This window comes from Saccostrea cucullata, unplaced genomic scaffold (genome assembly GCF_032062105.1).
Source record: "Saccostrea cucullata isolate Sc308-1 unplaced genomic scaffold, CSIRO_AGI_Scuc_v1 ctg7941, whole genome shotgun sequence".
Lineage (NCBI taxonomy): Eukaryota > Metazoa > Mollusca > Bivalvia > Ostreida > Ostreidae > Saccostrea > Saccostrea cuccullata.
This window is the reverse complement of record NW_026930677.1, coordinates 18,054-40,872: the sequence shown is the minus strand read 5'-3', so window position 1 is coordinate 40,872 and position 22,819 is coordinate 18,054. Positions and strand designations below refer to the sequence as shown.

The following is a 22,819-nucleotide window of genomic DNA, read 5'->3' as shown; positions in this document are numbered from 1 at the left end:
TTATTACTTAGAAAAGAAATATCTTTATTAGATTAAACAAGAGGCCCACGGGCCTTATAGGTTACCTGAGTATCATGTAACAACTTTCCAGTAGTTGAATTTGGTTTGTGTATCCAGAGGCCATGAAATTAACAATTTTGAAAGAGACACCATTGTTTATCATAATTAAAAACTTGGCATGCTTACGCTATTTACTTAATACTCAGAGGTAGATCACAGTAACAAAGAGAAAATGCACATTCACTTGATAACCAGTGTTGTGCATCCCACCCTAAAGGAACCACTGACCCTGGAGCCACATATTTAAAAGTTTTGGAAATTTTATCATTAATTTTATTTCATCATAAATGGTTGATTAATACCAAAGAGCAGATTTCAAAGCTTTAATTTACTTTCAGAGAGTTTCCCTGCTTGATGTCCAGGAGTAAAGAAGAGGTTTTTAAAGATTTCATTAATTTTAGTGGTTTTGGCCCCACCCTTCAGGCCCCAGGGGGGGGGGGGCAGGGATCATGAAATTCACATTTTTTGTTCCCCTTTACCAAGGATAACAACCCCCTTGGCACGCAAAAGATCGTTTCTCCGGTTTTCGGAAAAGAGTAGGCTCACTGGGGGCCGCCAGAGCAACCAAAAAACTCTCAAAACTGATCATTTAACATATTTTCCTGCCGAAATATGGCTGAAATATTGCCGACTCGGCGTTAAACACCAATCAATCAATCAATCAATCCCATAGATGCTGTATACAAAATTTGGTTGAAATTGGTTCAGTGGTTTCAGAGAAGAAGCTGAAAATGTTCAAATGTTAACACACGACTGACGACGACGGACGAACAGGGATAGCAATAGGTCACCTGAGTTACTTAGGTGACCCTAAAAAAATAAAGAATGGTGAAATTTTAGTTTTAGTCCATGATTTTTATTGAAACGAGCCACAGATCTGTAATGAGAGGTATGGAAAAAGTATAAAATACATGTAAACTATGTCTATGACAGATCTCCCCCTGTCCCTATGTACCGAAATGAAAAGATTAGGGAAAAACGAATTGTTACATGTACATACAAGTACCTTAACTTGAAAGACTGGAAAAGAAACTGTTAAGCTTTTCATGGGGATAAAAACCAACCTCGGCGCTCAGAACGAGCACGGACCAAAGTGTTCCCTTCGTTGTAAATCCATTTTTGTATCGTTTATCCAAGTAATGCTCAACATTTCCTGCGGGAAGAACTTTGAATAAAACTAATGCATCTTCTACACACCAGAAATGTTCAAGTGCCCTACCCTTACTATTACATAACTTTCTACGGTGAATGAATCCTATAGAACATATATGTAATACTTTGTAGAACAGACTCCAAACGTGACGATTCCGATCCTTACTATTGCACAATAAATGGGAAGAAGACATACTGTGAGCTGGCATGTTGTGGGGACAGATGCTGCACGTTAGTATATATTACTTATAGAGGGGGTATTGTTAAAAGTCTTATCCTTATGAGAGAAGAGTGTAATTTACTTTATATTTGAGTTATCAGTCAAAGTATTTTGAATTCTTGATCTGAGGGTTATTTTTTTTTTATAACTGAACTAAGTTTTACAGGTGACCTATTACTTTCTAATAGTGCCCATCTCTTTAGTTTCAACAACATATCGTCTTCGATCAGTGTATTTATTTTATTCTTCCATGGATTCTTTACATTCTTAATTTCAGGTGACCGACCCTTGTGTCTTTTGTTTTAGAAGTGATATTTGACCATTTATATTTTTTCATAAATTATCTTTCTGTCTCAACTAACCTTATTTTTGCATTCACAGTGTTGATGACTTTTGAAATAAAAACAACGGAGCGCTTAAGTAAGTTCATGTACGTTTTGTTTTAATTATTAGTTTTATTGAATATGTTAAAAAAAATGTATTGCACTTTAAATTAAACTTGCTTGAAATGGTACTAAATCACCTGCCAAACAGTTGGTTAACTTGAAAACACCACATTACTGTATTTAACTTTGCGAAGAAATGCTCACGAAATTTTCATACTTGTCACTATAAGCAAATTATTTTGTAAAAAGTGAAGATAACAAAGAGTGAAAAAGATCTCATTTGTAAATAATACAATTATGTGAGAAAGGTGTTCATATAAAACAGGGACCTTTGGAAATAACAGAGATTCGATCAGGGGCCTTTGGGAAGTGAGCATTCCCGGTTGTCTGTTCCAAGTACAGTATCACATAGTTACTTGTAACATGTAAAAAAAAACCTACATATAACCATAAAATAAACAAGTACATGTATTATGAAATTTTGATAACCAATAATGCTGTATGATTCTATTTTATTGTATCCGGTTTTCATTCTTCATGATTATTAATGCTTGTTTTGTGACATTGGTTTTTTTCTATTTTCAGGTCAACATTTTTCCGGATCATTTGCTTTACAAAATGTTTAATTATTTTTTAATAAAATTAAGAATGTGTCTCAATTCTTCTCTTTTAAATATTTAGAAGAAAAAAATGATTCTCGAGTTAATGTAAAGTACTCTTCTTTAGTTGTAGACTTGTGCTTTAAGGAAACAAGTATTCAGGGTCACACACATTCATACCTCTAGCAGTCTATTACTTTACATTCAAATAGGTCTAGTCGCCCGTGTCACGGTGGGTGTTTGCACAATAAAGAACCCTCACTGCTCAATGACCCTGAGTGCCGAGTATAAGTGTAAATTTGAAGCCCTTCATCGGCAAACGGTGACGTCTCCATATGAGTGAAAAGTTCTCGAGTAGGACGTTAAACAATATACAATAGATCAATTGACTTTTAAATTACAAAAACAATTTGAGACTGTCATACTCCTAAGGAATAAAAAGCCTAGGATTTTAATCATAATTGTAATATGTCAAACAGTCAGTAAGTGACCAAAAGCAGTGTCTTCCAGGTGTGAAATCCTAGCAAGAATTGTAGTGACACGTGTAAATAACGAACATATATCAAGCTTAAACCCAACTAAATCAGATCGTAGTAGAGTCAACTTTCGCAAGTGGGATCAGGTGCCATGGAAGAGTATGCATTCCCTACTGACCGGTCACACCCGCCATGAACTCCTCTCATTATGATTGATTGCATATTGTTTAACGCCCCCCTCGAGAATTTTTCGCTTGCCGGTGGAGAGCTGCGAATTTTGTCCCATACTCGGTACTTACAGCCATTGAGCAAGGAGGGATCTTTATCGTGCCAGCACCTACTGCGACACCGGACCTCGGTTTAAACGGTCTTATCCGGTTTAAAGGGTCTTATCCGAATGACCGGTCTCCACGTCCCACAGTGGGATTCGAACCTGCGGCGTATGGATCAATTTCTTACTTCGCAACGCTACAGCAGACGCTCTAACCACTGCGCCACGCATTCTCAATATATGCAGATGCAAAGATATGAATCTGTATGAAATAAGAGGGTATGACAGTTGATCGACCCTGAGAAATTATCCCCAGCAGTGCGTCCTTATCCTCGAGGTTCTAAATCAACTAAATATAATGCTTACCTCACAATCCTTTGTAGTCGTCTTTACAGACCAATAAACTTACTTGTTCTGAATTTTCTGCCATTCATTTGAGAGTTTATTGGTTTGTAGAGTGATGTGTGAAGGATTGGTAGGTGAATAAAATACACCTGTAGGTTAAAGACGTGTCTAGAAGTAGGTAGTACTTAAATATCGGAAAGCGGAGATATTTTACCCAACAGTGCGCAAAGCATGTTGTGTCGTAAGTTCTGCAGCTAGGAAATAGCACTTGCTCTTCCAACAGATAAGAGTCACGCGTCCTAAAATTGTATGTTAATTAAAAACGTTTATTAATGAGAATTTTCTTGTTTTCAAAAACTGACCTGGAAGGTCCTCGTTCTGACGTTCTTATCACGTGATTCGACCTTGCATTTTGATTGAATAAACTTTAAGAATAATTTACATCATTTGAAATTGTAAACACGAAATACATGATCTTATTACGCCACTTGCGTAATATATTTACAAGATTTGCAAAAATAGAAGACTTTTAATCGATTGGTTCCAAACAATGCATTATTAAAATTTTCAGTTTTTGAGGCTAGCACGTGTGGTTATAGTCCGAAACATCTGACGTTTTCCTGATTTTTTCACGATTTTGATATTTAACATGCCAGGAAAACGTCAGAACCTGCGCCATTACGAAAACTGTGAATTTCATTTCTCCACCTGGAGTTGATTTTCTATACTTGGGAACCGAATTAGATGCAGAAATCACACTTTATCAATGACACAATGCTCCTAGAATTCACCAATATCGATGAAAAGAACTTACCAATCCATATTCCGTAGTCCGAAAAATCTGAGGTTTTCCTGGTTTTTTTTACGATTATGATATTTTACATGCCAGGAAAATCTGAGGTTTTCCTGGCATGTAAAATATCAAAATCTTAAAAAAGCCAGGAAAACGTCAGATTTTTCGGACTACATATTCCGATCCGAAGTTGCAAGATTTTAAAATGCACGAAATAAAAACAAATCTCGACAGTCAGATAAAATGTTTTCATCGGATTATATAATCTCATAAACGAACCATAAAAACGATGTTTGTGAGTACTAAAGGTATTGAACTTTCAATAAAATGTGAATTCAGCATTTAATTCGATTTGCAAGAATCAAAAATCAACCTGAGAATTCCACCTCTGGTTGGAGGCGGCGAATTCCCAGTTTTCGTAATGACGGTTCTGACGTTTTCATGTAAAATATCAAAATCGTAAAAAAAAGCCAGGAAAACGATTTTTCGGACAAGTGTGGTTATAGCCATTAGTGATCATTCCATTTAGACGATGATAGATCATATAGTAAAGGATGTGGTATGGCGACGTACAAACAGAAACTGTAATAAAAACATCCGTTAGAGAGGGCTCTTTGTTAACTGGAAGTTATCCTCTGGGAACAAATAGAGAAACACGCGTACTATTGGATGCATGATATTCCAATTTTCTGTAAGTACGTATTGGCAGTGACCATACCATAGTGGATTCGAAGAAATTTTCCGAGGGAAGGGTGTCTTTCAACACAGAAACTAGACAATGGAAATAGGGTCGAGGGGTAGAACAGTAGAAATAAACCAAAGTAAATTCGGAAAACGCAAATATCAAAAATTGCATGAATTCTTTGCAAAAGAGTAGACGGAGTTTGGGTACTCGGTGGAATTAAGTGCACATTATAGTAATCCTAATTATAAAGTCTTAGATAAAAGATGGGCAAGAATGTAAAAATCATTTTTGAAACAGGTTGTTGCAAAAGCCCCAGTATATGTTTATTTTGCAAGAAAATCAATGAATGCTTTAGAAGACATTAATCGTCTGCAAGCTTCCAACATTACCCTTTGAAAGTGGCAACTTTATACACAAACTGCGTTCTATATATATATATATATATATATATATATATATATATATATATATATATATATATATATATATATATATATATATATATATATATATATATATATATATATATATATATATATATATATATATATATATATATATATATATATATATATATATATATATATATATATATATATATATATATATATATATATATATATATATATATATATATATATATATATATATATATATATATATATATATATATATATATATATATATATATATATATATATATATATATATATATATATATATATATATATATATATATATATATATATATATATATATATATATATATATATATATATATATATATATATATATATATATATATATATATATATATATATATATATATATATATATATATATATATATATATATATATATATATATATATATATATATATATATATATATATATATATATATATAAAGCACTAAAAATGACCAACGACACGAACAATAAAAATTGTCAAATTTTCGGGACGCCCTGTCCCTTCCTCAGGACAAAGAAAAAAGTTAAAAAGTCATAAGAACAAAGGAAAAAGTGCCACTTCACCCGAGTATACCCGATAGACCGGACGCATTTCATAGCGGTCCGGATTTCTTTCTTTATTGTTGTTCTTAAAAATTTCGAATTCAACATGTAATTTATTAAGTATGTAAATATCTAGTGTTTAGTAGCTTAGTAGTAGTGCTAGTTGTTTTTGTTTCTATTTTTCCTTTGTTCTTATGACTTTTTAACTTTTTTCTTTGTCCTGAGGAAGGGACAGGGCGTCCCGAAAATTTGACAATTTTTATTGTTCGTGTCGTTGGTCATTTTTAGTGCTTTATATAAATTTCCATCCGTGACCTTGTATCTACTTGATAGATCCGACATTTAGGATATACAGTGTTGTTGGTTTTTTAGTGCTTTTTATATATATATATATATATATATATATATATATATATATATATATATATATATATATATATATATATATATATATATATATATATATATATATATATATAGAACGTCTTTGAAGAAAAGCTTAACAAAACTAAGTGTTAAGTAAAATTTTCCCCTTATGAAATAAAAAGAACTGTGTTGTCTGAATCGGAGCCATTTGTAAAGACTACCCTTTTTCCTCAAGGTGAAAGTACGATCACTGAAAATTTCCCCATTCCAGGTTCAAGTGGCCAAGAGCATCCTATTCAATGTAGCCTAAAGTTCAAAGTTGCTCTCAACCCTGAAGAAGTCCATAAATTCTAGCCTGTCTGACTTTGTGTATGAATGTGATGACCTTTTCCTTTTAATTTCAGTGGATGACCCCAGTTAAGATAAGACAATGAAAAAGTCACAAAATGTATTGATCTGATGAAAGCCAAATATTCAAAAAAAAAATACCCCACTGAAAGTACTTTAGTTCATCAAATGTGTTTCTCCTTCTGGTAAATGTAAGAAATCAGATGACTCTTTCAGTTTCAAGAATACTACATTTTCTAGAAATAGACATGTTTCTAGAATCAAAACTGCAATGTAAGTTTGACGAGTTTCTATACAGCCATAGTACGACATGGCTGAAAATACCCTTTTGTTCTAGAAAAGACATGTAAATATGTTTCCATCAATAAAAAGTAATTTTAAAGCTCAGTAATTTCTTTTTTCTGCCACATCAGTCCAAGTGGAAAAACGTTAAGTGTAGGTGAAAACTATTTGACCAGATGTAGGATTTAAATATTAAATGTAATTTTAAAGACATTGCTCAAAATTCATATGCATATTTTACGTGAAGCGGTCACCCATCCAAGAATTAAACAGACTCGCCGTTGCTTAACTTGCCTGAAATAGAGGGAGACTAGACCGCATCACCAGAGAAGCTAGCTCTCTAGCGAGGCACTATTAATTATGTTCCCCAAACGGAGTTTGGGAACATATTGTTTTTACTCTGTTTCTTATTATGTTCCCCAAACGGAGTTTGGGAACATATTGTTTTTACTCGGTTTCTTATTATTATTATTATTATTTTTTTTCTTATTTGTTCTCCGGTACTTTTTTGTCCGCGAGTGTTCTCAGAAACTGTTCACCCAACTGACCTAAAACCTTTTTAGGGTTAATAGGTGTGTAGTGTAGGTGTGCGGAACGAAGGTCATTTTGCGCGCATACGCCTGCACGTGCGGGCGCGTGATATGAGTGAAATGACTAATATATTTAAGATAGCCATAACTTTAATATTTTTCGATGAAATGCTTTGAAACTCATTAAGTAAGGATATATTAATAGTGTACATAATGTGACACTGTCAAATTAGCACGAACTCACGCGCATGCACGTGCGCTTCGCTCTGATTGGCTAAAACAAAAATCTCAGTATCTTCTCTGTTTTTTGACGAAATGCTTTGAAATTTAAAACATAGTCATGAATTAGGATATCCTACAATATGATATAGAAAAAATTTCATGAAATCACGCGCATGCACGTGTGCTGCAATCTGATTGGCTGACACTTTAAATGACTATATCGCCTTTGTTTTTTGTCGAAATGCTTTGAAATTTGAAACATAGTCATACATTAGGATGCCCTGCAATATGATATACAAAAAATTTCAAGAAATTACGCGCATGCTCGTGTGCTGCAATCTGATTGGCTGAAACTTTAAATGACTATATCTCCTTTGTTTTTTGACGAAATGCTTTGAAATTTAAAACATAATCATTCATTAGGATACTCTACAATGCGATATAGAAAAATAATCATGAAATCAAGCGCATGCACGTGTGCTGCAATCTGATTGGCTGAAACTTGAAATGGCTATAACTCCCTTGTTTTTCAACCAAACAGGATGGGATTCAGAACATAAATAAATATAAGGGAGTCCTACAAGAAGGTATGGTCATCATGCACGTGCACGCACGTGCGTGCATTTGGAACGAATGAAATTAAAAATACACTTGAATGAGTGATTTTTAATACTTTTGGACTGAATGCTTTCACATATAGTATATTACAGGGAATATGGAACTAAAAGGGAGTTGGGGAGCGTTTGGGGAACATCTGTAACGGTTCCCGTTACAATTAGCACTAGTTATGTTCCCCAAACGAAGTTGGGGAACATATTGTTTTTACTCTGTTTCTTATTATTATTAAGGTCTTCCGACTTCCTTCGGAAGACCTTATTGTTATTCGTCTGTTTTTTATTATTATTATTATTATTATTTTTCTTTTTTTCATAGTTAGAGCGATATCTCAGCTGTGCGTGGACGGATCTAAAAGATTTTTACAGGGATGATGCATCATGAGAATATCTCCAGACGTGTTTTTCATTTTTTCAAAATTCACTTTCGTTCGCGATTTTGGAGAATTTTTGTTTTTTTTAAAAGGCAATTTGTCCAGCAGTTTTCTCGAGAACGGCTGAAGATATGAAAGTGAAACTCACTGAGGAAATAGAACATCGAACTCCAATCTGAACAACGACCTTTATTTTTCGTCGTCGGCTCTTCCGGTCGCAAACGGAAGTGAATTCAAAAAGTCCCATTTTTCAATTTTTTTTGTTTTTCGATATTTTTCTTTAGGATTTACAGGGTTTATAGCATGTCTAATGAGAATTCTAAATATGTGTTCCGTGTCTTGATGCGTGCATATATTGAAAAGATATGACCGAACCAAACTTTGTCCCACTGTGGGGGGTTCGAATCCCGCCGTGGGCGTTCCCAAATTTTTTCTTTGTTTCTGTAATTTTTCAATTGCAAATGCCTTTTCTCACTTTTATAACATGTATAAAATATTTTGCCGATTTTTAAAAGCTATATTTAAAGATATTTTGAGGTTTACCTGTAGTAATCATGATATATGTTGAGAGACTGCTGTAAATGAACTTAAACCAAAAAAAAATTCTGAAATGGGATGAGGCAGCTTAGATCTCTAACGAAAAGTCGGTCGGAAGACCGCTTGTTGCTCTAGCAACAAGAACGCATCTAGTTATTATTATTTTTCTTCTTCCTGGGAAAATTTTGTCCACCAGTGATCTTGTAAACTACACATCCGACTAAGGTAAAATGTTTTTAGGGTCAGTAGACATGTTATGTAGATTTGCCGAACAAAGGTCATTTTGAGCGCACGTGCTTGCAAGAGCGCGCACGTGCAACACGAAAAATGACCAATATAATGGATATTGCTGTAACTTTTCTTTTTTTTGATGAATTTTTTTGAAACTCATAATGTAAGGATATATTAGTAGTATAGACAAGATGGCATGGTCAAAATAGCAAGATCTCACGCGCATGCACGTGCGCTTTGCTCTGATTGGCTGAAACTAAAGTCTCAATATCTTTCTTGTTTCTTGTCATAATCTTTTGAAATTTTGAACATAGTCCTACATTATGAAGATCTACAGCATGATATATAAAAATTTTCATGAAAGGATGCGCATGCGCGCGTGCTGCAATCTGATTGGCTGAAAATTTAAATGGCTATATCTCCTTTAGTCATGCATTAGGATATCCTAAAATATGATATAGAAAAAAATTCATGAAATCACGCGCATGCACGTGTGCTGCAATCTGATTGGCTGAAACTTTAAATGGCTATATCTCCTTTGTTTTTTTACGAAATGTTTGGAATTTTAGAATATAGTCATTCATTTAGATATCCTTCAAAACGATAAAGATAAAAATTTATGAAATCACGCGCATGCATGTGTGCTGCAATCTGATTGGCTGAAACTTCAAATGGCTATAACTCCCTTGTTTTCCAACCAAACAGGATGGGATTTAGAACAAAGATAAATATAAAGAACTCCTACAAGAAGGTGTAGTCATTATGCACGTGCATGCACGTGAAATGAGTAAAATTAAAAATACCCTCGAATGAGTGTATTTTTTAATACTTTTGGATTAAATGCTTTGATATTAAGTATATTAAAATTTTAGATAGTGTAGACAAGATAATATGGTCGTTACGAACATGAACACGCAATGCCTATTTTTAAATATATTTTGTTTTTTTCTGGGAAGAACTTGATTAAGTCCAAATTCCATAAAGTATTTCTTATTTAAGAGAGATTACAGGGAATATGGCACCAAAAGGGAGTTGGGGAGCGTTTGGGGAACATCTGTAACGGTCCCCGTTACAATTAGCACTAGTTATGTTCCCCAAACGAAGTTGGGGAACATATTGTTTTTACTCTGTTTCTTATTATTATTATTATGTTCCCCAAACGGAGTTTGGGAACATATTGTTTTTACTCTGTTTCTTATTATTATTATTTTTTTTCTTATTTGTTCTCCGGTACTTTTTTGTCCGCGAGTGTTCTCAGAAACTGTTCACCCAACTAAGCTAAAACCTTTTTAGGGTTAATAGGTGTGTAGTGTAGGTGTGCGGAACGAAGGTCATTTTGCGCGCATACGCATGCACGTGCGTGCGCGTGAAATGAGTGAATTGACTGATATACTTAATATAGCTATTACTTTTACATTTTTTGATGAAATGATTTGAAACTCATTATATAAAGATAAATTAATACTGTAGATAATGTGACACTGTCAAATTAGCAAGAACTCACGCGCATGCACGTGCGCTTCGCTCTGATTGGCTGAAACAAAAATCTCAATATCTCTTTTATTTTTCGACGAAATGCTTTGAAATTTTAAACATTATCATGAATTAGGATATCCTACAATATAATATGGAAAAAGTTACATGAAATCACGCGCATGCACGTGCGCTGCAATCTGATTGGCTGAAACTTTAAATGGCTATATCTCCTTTGTTTTTTGACGAAATGCTTTGAAATTTAAAACATAGTCACGCATTAGGATATCCTGCAATATGATATACAAAAAATTTCAAGAAATCACGCGCATGCACATGTGCTGCAATCTGATTGGCTGAAACTTTAAATGGCTATATCTCCTTTGTTTTTTGACGAAATGCTTTGAAATTTAGAACATTGTCATGCATTAGGATATCCTACAATATGAAATATCCTACAATATGAAATAGAAAAAGATTCTTGAAATCACGTGGATGCACGTGTGCTGCAATCTGAAATGGCTATAATCCCCTTGGTTTTCAACCTAACAGGACGGGATTTAGAACATAGATAGATATAAAGGCCTCCTACAAGAGGGTATGGTCATCATGCACGCACGTGCGTGCATTTTGAACGAGTGAAATTAAATATACACTTAATTGAGTGATTTTTTTAGATACTTTTGGACTAAATGCTTTAACCCTTTCTCTTCCGGCGCATTTTACGTGATTTTGGAGGCCTTTTGACATGGCATTATTAAATTATTTCTAACTTTTTTATCCAAGGGGAAAGCTAGGCATAATGCATACCATTTTGTAGGAAATGTCTTACAGATGATATTTTATGACTGTTTAGATACTCAACCACTGACCTTATTAGTAAAAATTGAGGTCAAAGGTCAATTAAGTGCAAAATTTTATGGGATTTTTTGATACTTTTTCATCTTTAAGCTAAATATTAAGTATGATGCATGTTGAAATAGGAAATTTGGGATATACCCACAAAAGAGCATTATACTGTACTACATAAAACACATAAACTTTTTTTTCAATTCTGCATATAACTACTTAAAAGGGGTTGCTAAGCAACGCAGAATTCTTTAATTTTCGGGCAGAAATTTTCATTTTTTACTCATCCTAGACACATTTATGCATCCCAGCACATATAAAAGTTAGATGTGAGGTCATAAAATTACAAGGGACATACAACAGATAAATTGTCTTAAAGTTTGACCTCATTAGAACTATTTTTAGGAGGTCAAAGGTCAAATAAGTGCAAAGGTTTCATCAATTTTTTTCAACACTTTTCAATATTCTTGCCATAATTTTACACAATGGATGCTGAAATGGAAAATTCTGAATATACTCTCAAGAAGGGATCAGAACTGCAATATCCATGCATCATTTTAGTTCAAATATCTGTTTAATGACCTTTAAGTGGTTGCTAAGCAACATCATTTGAAAGTTTTTTTTGGCTATATACATGATTGTTATTTCACATTCTGGACACATTCTAGACACTTTTTGTATATTTCATCATATTGTTTGTAAGATATGGGTCATAAAGATGAAAGAAAATTTTTGTATTAAAAATTGACCTTGACACTCTTGTTCTTCAGGGGGTCAAGGTCATATCAGTACAGAATTCTGCTTTAAACTGTAAGTAAATATCAATTTTGAAATGCTTCAAACATGGATAAATCATCTAATAGTTGATGTAATTAATAAAAATGGCGAACGACAAAATTTGCAAGCAAAGAATTCTGGTCTGCTTCTTACAAAGCCCTAGCAAAACATGTATACTATCTTTTTGTTAAACAAGAAATCCATTCTCTTGATGCCATCAAAAATAATCTTTATTTTCATGGATTTAATCAAACAAGGAAAAAAAAAACTAAATGATTTCATTACAAGATTTTTCTGGTATAACAGAGCTTAAGGGGTACAATCAAGACTTGACATGTTAACTTGGAGGGAAATAATAATAATAGATAGCATTGGCAATATTTAACGCAAAACTGTTTAGTCAATAAGTTGAAAATTTGACGCTTATATCCAAATATACAAATCCAGAAATATTGCAAGATGAATTCCAAATCAGACTGAAATCTTCAACAAAATGTTGAAGAGCACTTTTACTTTGTGTCCACCATTCTTTTATCAACTGTCATTTCTCTGTGAGACTGGAGGAAATTCTTTGACTTGTCCATTATTATTTGCTGTCAAGTACAAGTGATCAGCTTCTATCCTGTAAAAGATTTAAGTATTTTGAAACAGATACATGTCATTGTGTATATAAATTTATATTTATAAATAAAATTAAGAATGCTAAAATTACTACATTTATTTGATTTTCCTTTTAAAATTAAAATTGTATTTATTATGTGATCCAAGTAGTTAAATGATATTGTTAAGTCAATGTATCAGGACTGATAATTCAACAACCTTGTAGTAAACCATCATGGTAAAATTACTGAAGTAAAACAAATAGCATATATGGCAATCTGACTAAAGCCAGACCTCTGTTTACGCTATCGCAACATGTAAAAAAAAATTTGGCATTAGATTGCTACGAAAGCCAGGAAGGGACACGTAAATTTTTCAAAAAAGTAAAAAATGATATCGAATCAAATTAGACAATCCAATCCCATGTATTACTAAATTGTTCCCTCGATTTATAATATGAGATCTCAAATTACACAATCCGATCTTAAGGATTACTAATTTGCCCCCTTGATTCATAATTTGAGATCTCAAATTACATACCGGTAATTTGTTTTCACAGATTGATAATTCAACATCTCGATTTGTTACAACGTCAGTCTTATGATTTGGGAAATCTGTGCTCTTGAATTTCATTACATATATGTACAGATACATCCAACCATTTTAATCAATAAGTGCGTTCTATTTATTTTGTTTCAGCAACCGGTCGTTTCCAACCACTTTCATAACTAATTCAACGTATATTTATTTTAGAAATATTATGATTACACAGGACCCATATTCACTTTTACTATCTAGGACTTTCAATTATTCTAATATACAAGTAACACAAAAACCTCTAAGATTTTTTGTTGTACAAATATCAGTACTAGCACATGGATTTGAAAATGTTCATGTATTTTTCTCATTTTGGACCGTAATATGTAATAAAAGTTAGGATGTAAAATACTACAATATTCTATTTTTTAAACATGTATTACCATATCCAATATGTACAGATAAATAATTTAAACAAAATCATGGGAAGGGTTTATATTCCGAGGGAATAAATCATTTAAACTAAGAGAATGAATTATACAATCTGAGATAACGGATTGTGTAATTTGAGGGAACGAATTGATAATCTGTGAGAATGAATTGGCAATTTGTTAAAACAGATTGTCAATCCTAGAGAACGGATTGTATAAATCAAGAACTCGGATTACTTTAAATTTATAAATTTTAAAAATTCTATGTCCCTTCATGGCTTTCATAGATTTCATACCTGCATGGCTGCCAGGTTGTAAAAAAAAAGGAGACAATAGACTGCAATGTTACTTCAGGGCAAAATTCCTGGGGCAAGGCTGTTCGTGAGCATGGGAGTGTTGATAAACAATCCAGTGAGTTTGACCACCCATGTATATGATGTACCATAATTGGAAAGTGTCTGAAAAATTGAGAAAATGGAAATGCTTATCACATACTTTATGCAGATTGGAAATACAACAACAGTCTATAAAAACAGCTTGTTCCATATCTTGGCATTCATTCAGATAGATATTACATGTTTAAATAATGTGTCTGAATGAAAAATCAAGCATCATAAGTATTATGTGTTTAAAACACTTATTTTTCAAAATATAAATCAAATGTTTATAAACTTGTATGAATGCGATATCATGAGACTTTATTTTTTGAAATTTTAGAAATACAGAAATTTTCAATACCAAAACAAAAATTTACCTGTTCATTGGTGTCCTTACATATTAATTGACCTTCGTAGTTCATGGTGGGCTTAGAAAGTGGGTATTCACAGATGAAAGTATTGTTGCATATGGTGAAAGCACCCTAAAATTTCAATGTGAAAGTTGTACATGGTACATTGATGCTGAAAACAACTATCCATTATTATGACAACTACACACTGGTACATTGATACTGAAAACAACTATCCATTATTATGACAACTTTGATTTTACTTTTAACTTACGAGTGATTGTCAAAAGCATCACAGTTCAAAAACAATGCAAAATTGGCTAGACGATACGAAACACGCACACTGAAACATAAAGATCTAGTACATGTGTACATTTAGTTTTCTTTTGAACGTAAACTAATGCGTTTTAATCTTAAACTTTTCTGATTTTTCAGTCAATATACACGTATTCTCACCTGCTAATACCAAAGGCATGTCCGTATTATTTGATTCATTGATGTGAGGATCTTCGTCGTGAAATAATCATGAAAATTGAAGTTCAGATTTCGGATCATGTTTTTGTTTACAGCTATCACAGCGGAAACACGTGTTTATTTCAATTCGTATCAACTCATACAGTGATGAGTCGTATTTATTTATAAATTTTATACGAGTTTTTGTATTGTTAAAATATAGATCTAATTAAATTGCAAATTAATAAGTATACAGTATAACAAGATAACAACAATATTAAAAATCTGATTTATTTTTTTTTAGTAAAGATCGACGTTTTGGAAATCTACAATTTTTATCAATATTGTATATCACTTCATGAAAAATACATCATTAGGGCCTACATGTAGATGAATAAATCAATATTCACTGAACACAAAAGGCAGAACGAAAGTATAATTTGTTTTTTGAAATCTATTTTTGTTTTTTTTTTGTTTTATGCATTTATTTCAGTAAAAATATATTTAAATGGTGAAAAAAGTCTTATAAAAGAATTTGTTGTTTCGAGTAAGACGCAACAATGTCGACCTTGACGTTACATGTAAATATTGACCGATTTTTCCATAAAAAACTATGCTAAGGTCACAAATTCAAATTATCGTAATAAAGAAAATACTGAGCGTAAGAAGGCCTATAAGGGCTTGTTGGAAAGGAAATTTTCTCTACTTTTACCAGCTTTATTTTGTTTTCCCTATTTCAACACAGAAATAAACGTAAAACTGAGCTTTGTTTAAATATTACGAATAAAATCGAGAAAAAACACATTGGTGCAAGATAATTCTTGTTTTTAAAATATACCTTAAAGTAATAACAATAATTTTTACATATTTTAAAGGTAGAGAAAATATTCTTTAAGAATATACCATGCTTTCTTATAAAGTTAATCAGGAAAAAAATTGTCAATCGTCTGGAAAATCGGCAATCGCTTTGGAAAATTACGCCATTTTCAAAAAGTCTCGTTTGTCTTTACAACGTAAAATCGATTAAATACCGGCAATCAAGATATAATCTTTTTAGATATTTTAAAAGTAGAGAAAATTTCCAAAAAGATGATATATAGCTTATATACCTTCATGCTGCCACAAAATAGATACGGAGATCTTATTTTCGCGAAGTCGTGTTTTAACGCGCCACCGGTCAATTTGACCGGTACGGAAGTGAAGGGGTTAATATAAAGTATATTGAAATATATATAAAGTGTAGACAAGATTATATGATCATTACGCACGTGCATTCACATAGGCACGCGTGCAATGTTAAATTGAATATAATTGATATCCTTTTGGGAAAACGTTGTTAAAGTAAAAAATGCACAGATGTTGTCTTATTAAATGTAGCTTACAGGGAATATGGCATCAAAAGGGATTTGGGGAGCGTTTGGGGAACATCTGTAACGGTTCCCGTTACAATTAGCACTAGTTATTATTATTATTCTTTTTTCTTCTTATTTCTTCTCCGGTACTTTTTTGTCCGGAAGTGTTCTCAGAAACTGTTCACCAAACTAAGTTAAAACCTTTTTAGGGTTAGTAGGCATGTTGTGTAGATGTGCCGAACGAAGGTCATTTTGCGCGCATTCGCATGCACGTGCGGGCGCGTGCAATGAGTAAAATGACTGATATATTTAATATGGTTGTAACTTTTATATTTTTCGATAAAATGTTTTGAAACTCATTATATAAAGATATATAAGTTGTGTAGATAAGATGACATGGTCAAATTTGCATGAACTCACGCGCATGCACGTGCGCTTTGCTCTGATTGGCTGAAACAGAAATCTCAATATCTTTTTTGTTTTATGATGAAATGCTTTGAAATTTATAACATAGACATGCATTAGGATGTACTACAATATGATATATAAAATTTTTCATGAAATCACGCGCATGCGCGTGCATTGCAATCTGATTGGCTGAAACTTTAAATGAGTATAACTCCCTTGGTTTTCAACCAAACAGCATGGGATTTACAACATAGATAGTCATATAGGACTCCTACAGGATGATATGGTCACCATTCACATGCATGCACGTGCGTGCACGTGCGCTTTGCTCTGATTGTCTGAAACAAAAATCTCAATATCTTTTCTGTTTTTTTACAAAATGCTTTGAAATTTAAAACATAAGCATACTTTAAGATGTCCTACAATATGATATATAATAATTGTTATGAAAATACGCGCATGCACGTGCGCTGCATCCTGATTGGCTTAAACTTTAAATGGCTATAACTCCCTTGTTTTTCAACCAAACAGGATGGGATTAAGAACATGGACAGACATAATGGACTCCTACAAGAAGGTATGGTCATCATGCACGTGCGTGCACGTGCAAATGAGTAAAATAGTGTAGACAAGATGATATCGTCATTACGCTCATGCAATCACATGCGCACGCCTGCATTGCTTAAATTTGAAATACTTGGTATACTTTTGGGAAAACGTTGTTTACGTCTTAAATGCATAGATTTTGCCTTCTTTAATGAAACTTACAGAGAATATGGCACGAGAAGGGAGTTGGGGAGCGTTTGGGGAACATCTGTAACGGTTCCCGTTACAATTAGCACTAGTTATTATTATTATTATTTTTTTTCTTATTTGTTCTCCGGTACTTTTTTGTCCGCGAGTGTTCTCAGAAACTGTTCACCCAACTGAGCTAAAACCTTTTTAGGGTTAATAGGTGTGTAGTGTAGGTGTGCGGAACGAAGGTCATTTTGCGCGCATACGCCTGCACGTGCGTGCGCGTGAAATGAGTGAATTGACTGATTTACTTAATGTACCTATAACTTTTACATTTTTTGATGAAATGCTTTGAAACTCAGTACATGAGGATATATTAATAGTGTTAATAAAATTACACTGTCAAATTAGCACGAACTCACGCGCATGCACGTGCGCTTTGCTCTGATTGGCTGAAACAAAAATCTCAATATCTCTTTTGTTTTTCGACAAAATGCTTTGGAATTTTAAGCATTGTCATGAATTAGGATATCCTACAATATAATATGGATAAAATTTCAAGAAATCACGCGCATGCACGTGCGCTGCAATCTGATTGGCTGAAACTTTGAATGGCTATATCTCCTTTGTTTTTTGACGAAATGCTTTGAAATTTAAAACATAGTGACGCATAAGGATATCCTGCAATATCATATACAAAAAAAATCAAGAAATCACGCGCATGCATGTGTGCTGCAATCTGATTGGCTGAAACTCTAAATGGCTATATCTCCTTTGTTTTTTGACGAAATGCTTTGAAATTTAAAACACAGTCATGCATTAGGATATTCTACAATATGATATAGAAAAAGATTCTTGAAATCACGTGGATGCACGTGTGCTGCAATCTGATTGGCCGAAACTTGAAATGGCTATAATTCCCTTGGGTTTCAACCAAACAGGATGGGATTTAGAACATAGATAGATATAAAGGCCTCCTACAAGACGGTATGGTCATCATGCATGTGCACGCACGTGCGTGCATTTGGAACGAGTGAAATTAAATGTACACTTAAATGAGTGATTTTTTAAATACTTTTGGACTTAATGCTTTAATATAAAGTATATTTAAATATATAGAAAATGTAGACAAGATTATATGATCATTACGCGCGTGCATTCACATGGGCACGCGTGCAATGTTAAAATTTGAAAATAATTGGTATCCTTTTGGGAAAACGTTGTTAAAGTAAAAAATGCACAGTTGTTGTCTTATTTAATGAAGCTTACAGGGAATATGGCATCAAAAGGGATTTGGGGAGCGTTTGGGGAACATCTGTAACGGTTCCCGTTACAATTAGCACTAGTTCCCTATATAATGTATGCTACAATATTACAAGTCATTTTTTTATTACTTTATATTATTAATACTGCATTCGTATTTACATTTTATGTGAACTCTCTGCTTAAGTTTCAAAAAGTGTTTTTGAAATTGATTTGTAATTAAATGAATTACGTTTACAAAGTTTTTGGTAATTGTACTTTGACTAATTATACATAAAAGTCCCCGTTAGATTAATATTAATTTAAGTTTAGATTCTAAGATGTAATTGTAATTCAATTAATTACTCCCCAATGCAACTGACCCTTTCCCTGAATATGAAAATTCATTTCTACTGTAAGAGGACGACAATTTGATTTTGAAAGGGGGGGAGTTCGACTTTTCACTCGGCGGGCAGAGCTTTGACGCTAAGGAGATAAATAAAAACAAAGACATGCATGACATATTAGGTTGTGTATATAGATTATCGTAAATGACAATGGTAATAACCAGAAGTCTCTGTCGAGACTAAAGTTCTACTGGTTTGTACTTATAGCAAAGGAAGAGAAAAGTACTTAAAAGCAGTTGGGAATTGAAATACTGTACAACACCAATAAATAGAATAATGATCCTTGATTAAGTCTCTTTATGTTCTTAGTGTAGTCTACTTGCATGCCACATTATATTATAATCAGACTAAAACTGTATTTGGAGTAACATTTAGAGAGTATTTAACAGAAAATTCTATTTTTAGTAACCGTGGCAACACCGTTCATTGAAGTGAAATACTGATACACAGAATTATGTACTTAGTGTTAGGCCAGAGTTTTTTTATTTTCTGTTTAACGGGAATTTTTAAGAAAAAGTTGGGTCGAGGGGACGAAATAAAAATAAAAATAAAAGGTAAAAATTTGTCGAGTCGGGGACATAATAAAAATAAAACCCAAAAATGGTTTGAATTTTTTTTTCATAAAAAATGTTGAAAAACGAAAGAAAACAACAATACAATTTTGTTTACCCTGTATTTAGATTTCAAATATGGATAAAAAGATACAACTGCATGAGTTATCCTAATATGAAAGCAAATCAATATATTATAATAATTTAAATTATTTTATAGTTACAATAAAGTTCGATATGCACGGATGACAGAAAAACCACATGTACACTGCTTAAAAGTTTACACAGGTCTTGAAGTGATCATCTATCTATTGTATAAAATTAATAAAAGTCATGATAAGAAATGTTTTAAGCTACATGTATTTTATGAATGAACAACAGTTTAAAAAAGCAATGGGGTTGATAGCTAACTTGACAATGCTATCTTAGTATAAGGGGATAACACATTTTTGAGGTTCTGAATGGAAATTTGTCAGCTGAACTTTTTGATGAACAACAGCAAAGTCATCTTGGAAGTCTTCTGAGCTCTTCAGAAATGGTTGGGTCTCTGCCAAGAAATCAAACTGCAAAATAAATTCCTTATTATACTTAAGTTTATTAATTAGATAATCAAATACATGTAGCAAGTGGTAGAAAGTAGAAGATAAAAAAAAACATATTTACATGAGATTATTTTCTTTTCTAAATAACATGAATAAAGACACAGAATATTTTAAGAGTTTTTCCTTAGATAAATAAAAAAAACAATATCATTCTTTGTCCATTTTGCACTAAAATATATATGATTGTCCACTTCTTTCTACATGTATCCCTACCTTTCCACATGATATGTGCAACTCCAATTTAGCTGTCAGTACTAGTGTCACTTCACTTGTCAGTATTCTATACCAACTCAGAGGCAACTCTTGTAGTTCTGTAGGAATCCTAGTCTCATTTTATTCAATCAATTACATATGGACTCGTATCTAAAATGTATTAATCACAATTTTATGTCCTGATATAGTTAGACAAGATTCATTGTAAAGTAAAATTTTACCGCGAATTTTACCTAAACTTGTTATGCACAATATGTGATTAAATAAAATCTAGAATGAAAACATCTTTTTAAAAAAATATTGAAATGCCAAACACTGAATAATTGAACAGAAACACTGAGAAAGCTTATTTCAACACTTACCCCAACTAATTGGACACATGCTCCACAGTTCAATGTGCATCTGGTGTATTTAGGTTGTCAATGCTTTAACTCTCATTTCAAGAACGTTTTGTTTTCATCATCAATGGATTTAAAATTACCACCTAACGGTCTATAAATGTCTTGAGTTGACATTCTTGCTTGTTGACAGAACCCGCGAAGTGTGATAAACTAGTTCCTTAAACTGGTTACGACATCGTAATCAACAAGACGCTCGTAAAAGACTTTGATTATCACAAGCTTTGTCAAACGCTTACATGATTCATTAGAAATAAAGTGTACATCAAACCCGATTTTATTTCAAACCAGCAATGAATGACCACAGGAGTTCGCGTACCTATCAATTTTACCGAAATTTTCAGTAAATAAAAAAATACGTTATACCTATAATAATAACACGAGTAGGTATATCGTATTTTTTTTATTTACTGAAAATTTCGGTCAAATTGATAGGTATGCGAACTCCTGTGGAATGACACAGTCGGCCGGAATTTTAAAAATAAAAGTGAAATTGACCTCTTTTATTTTTATTCGGTATTTTGAAAAAATTGGGTCGGCGCTTCCCGTTAAACAGAAAATAAAAAAACTATGGCCTTAAGTCTACTTGTGTGCAAAGTTATATTGAAATCGGACCAAAATGTAGGAGGAGTAGCATTTTGAAATAATTTCTCAGACATTTCTATTTTTAGAATCACGTCAACACCGTTCATCCAAATCGAAAACCGCTATACAGATTTATGTTCCTTAGTGTAGTCTACTTGTGTGCCAAGTTATATTGAAATCAGACCAAAATGTAGGTGGAGTAGCATTTTGAAATAATTTCACAGACATTTCTATTTTTACAACCACGTCAACACCGTTCATCGAAATCAAAAACCGATACACAGATTTATGTACCTTAGTGTAGTCTACTTGTATGCCAAGTTGTATTGAAATCAGACCAAAACTGTAGGAGGAGTAGCATTTTGAAAGAATTTCACAGACATTTCTATTTTTAGTAACCACGTCAACACCGTACATCGAAATCAAAAACCAATATACAGAATTATGTATCTTAGTGTAGTCTACTTGTGTGCCAAGTTATATTGAAATCAGACCAAAACTGTAGGAGGAGTAGCATTTTAGTGTAGTCTACCTGTGTGTCAAGTTATATTGAAATCAGACCAAAACTGTTTTTCAGAAATTTCTCATTTTAGGGCAAGAGCCAAGTTATAATTAAATCAGACCAAAACTGTAGGAGGAGTAGCATTTTGAAAGTATTTTTTTTAAATTCTATTTTTAGTAACAATGGCAACACCGTTCATCCAAATCAAAAACCGCTACATAGAATTATGTATTTTTGTGAAGTCTACTTGTGTGCCAAGTAATATTGAAATCAGATTTAAATTGCAGGAGGAGTACCATTTTGAATGATTTTCACAATTTTTTTTATTTTTAGTAACAACGGCAACACCGTTCATCGAAATCAAAAACCGATGTACAGAATTATGTATCTTTGTGTAGTCTACTTGTGTGCCAAGTTATTCTGAAATCAGACCAAAACTGTAGGAGGAGTAGCATTTTGAATGATTTTCACAAA

General features: G+C 32.8%; 1 long non-coding RNA gene across 1 annotated transcript; it reads right to left on the bottom strand.

The window, feature by feature from the left end:
- Nucleotides 1-12,515: 12,515 nt before the first annotated feature.
- Nucleotides 12,516-15,498, bottom strand: LOC134229581 (uncharacterized). Its single transcript, XR_009984206.1, has 4 exons — nt 15,354-15,498; nt 14,925-15,029; nt 14,467-14,628; nt 12,516-13,224 (listed from the first exon to the last, which is right to left on the bottom strand). It is a non-coding gene; the product is annotated as an uncharacterized LOC134229581 (long non-coding RNA).
- Nucleotides 15,499-22,819: the final 7,321 nt, after the last annotated feature.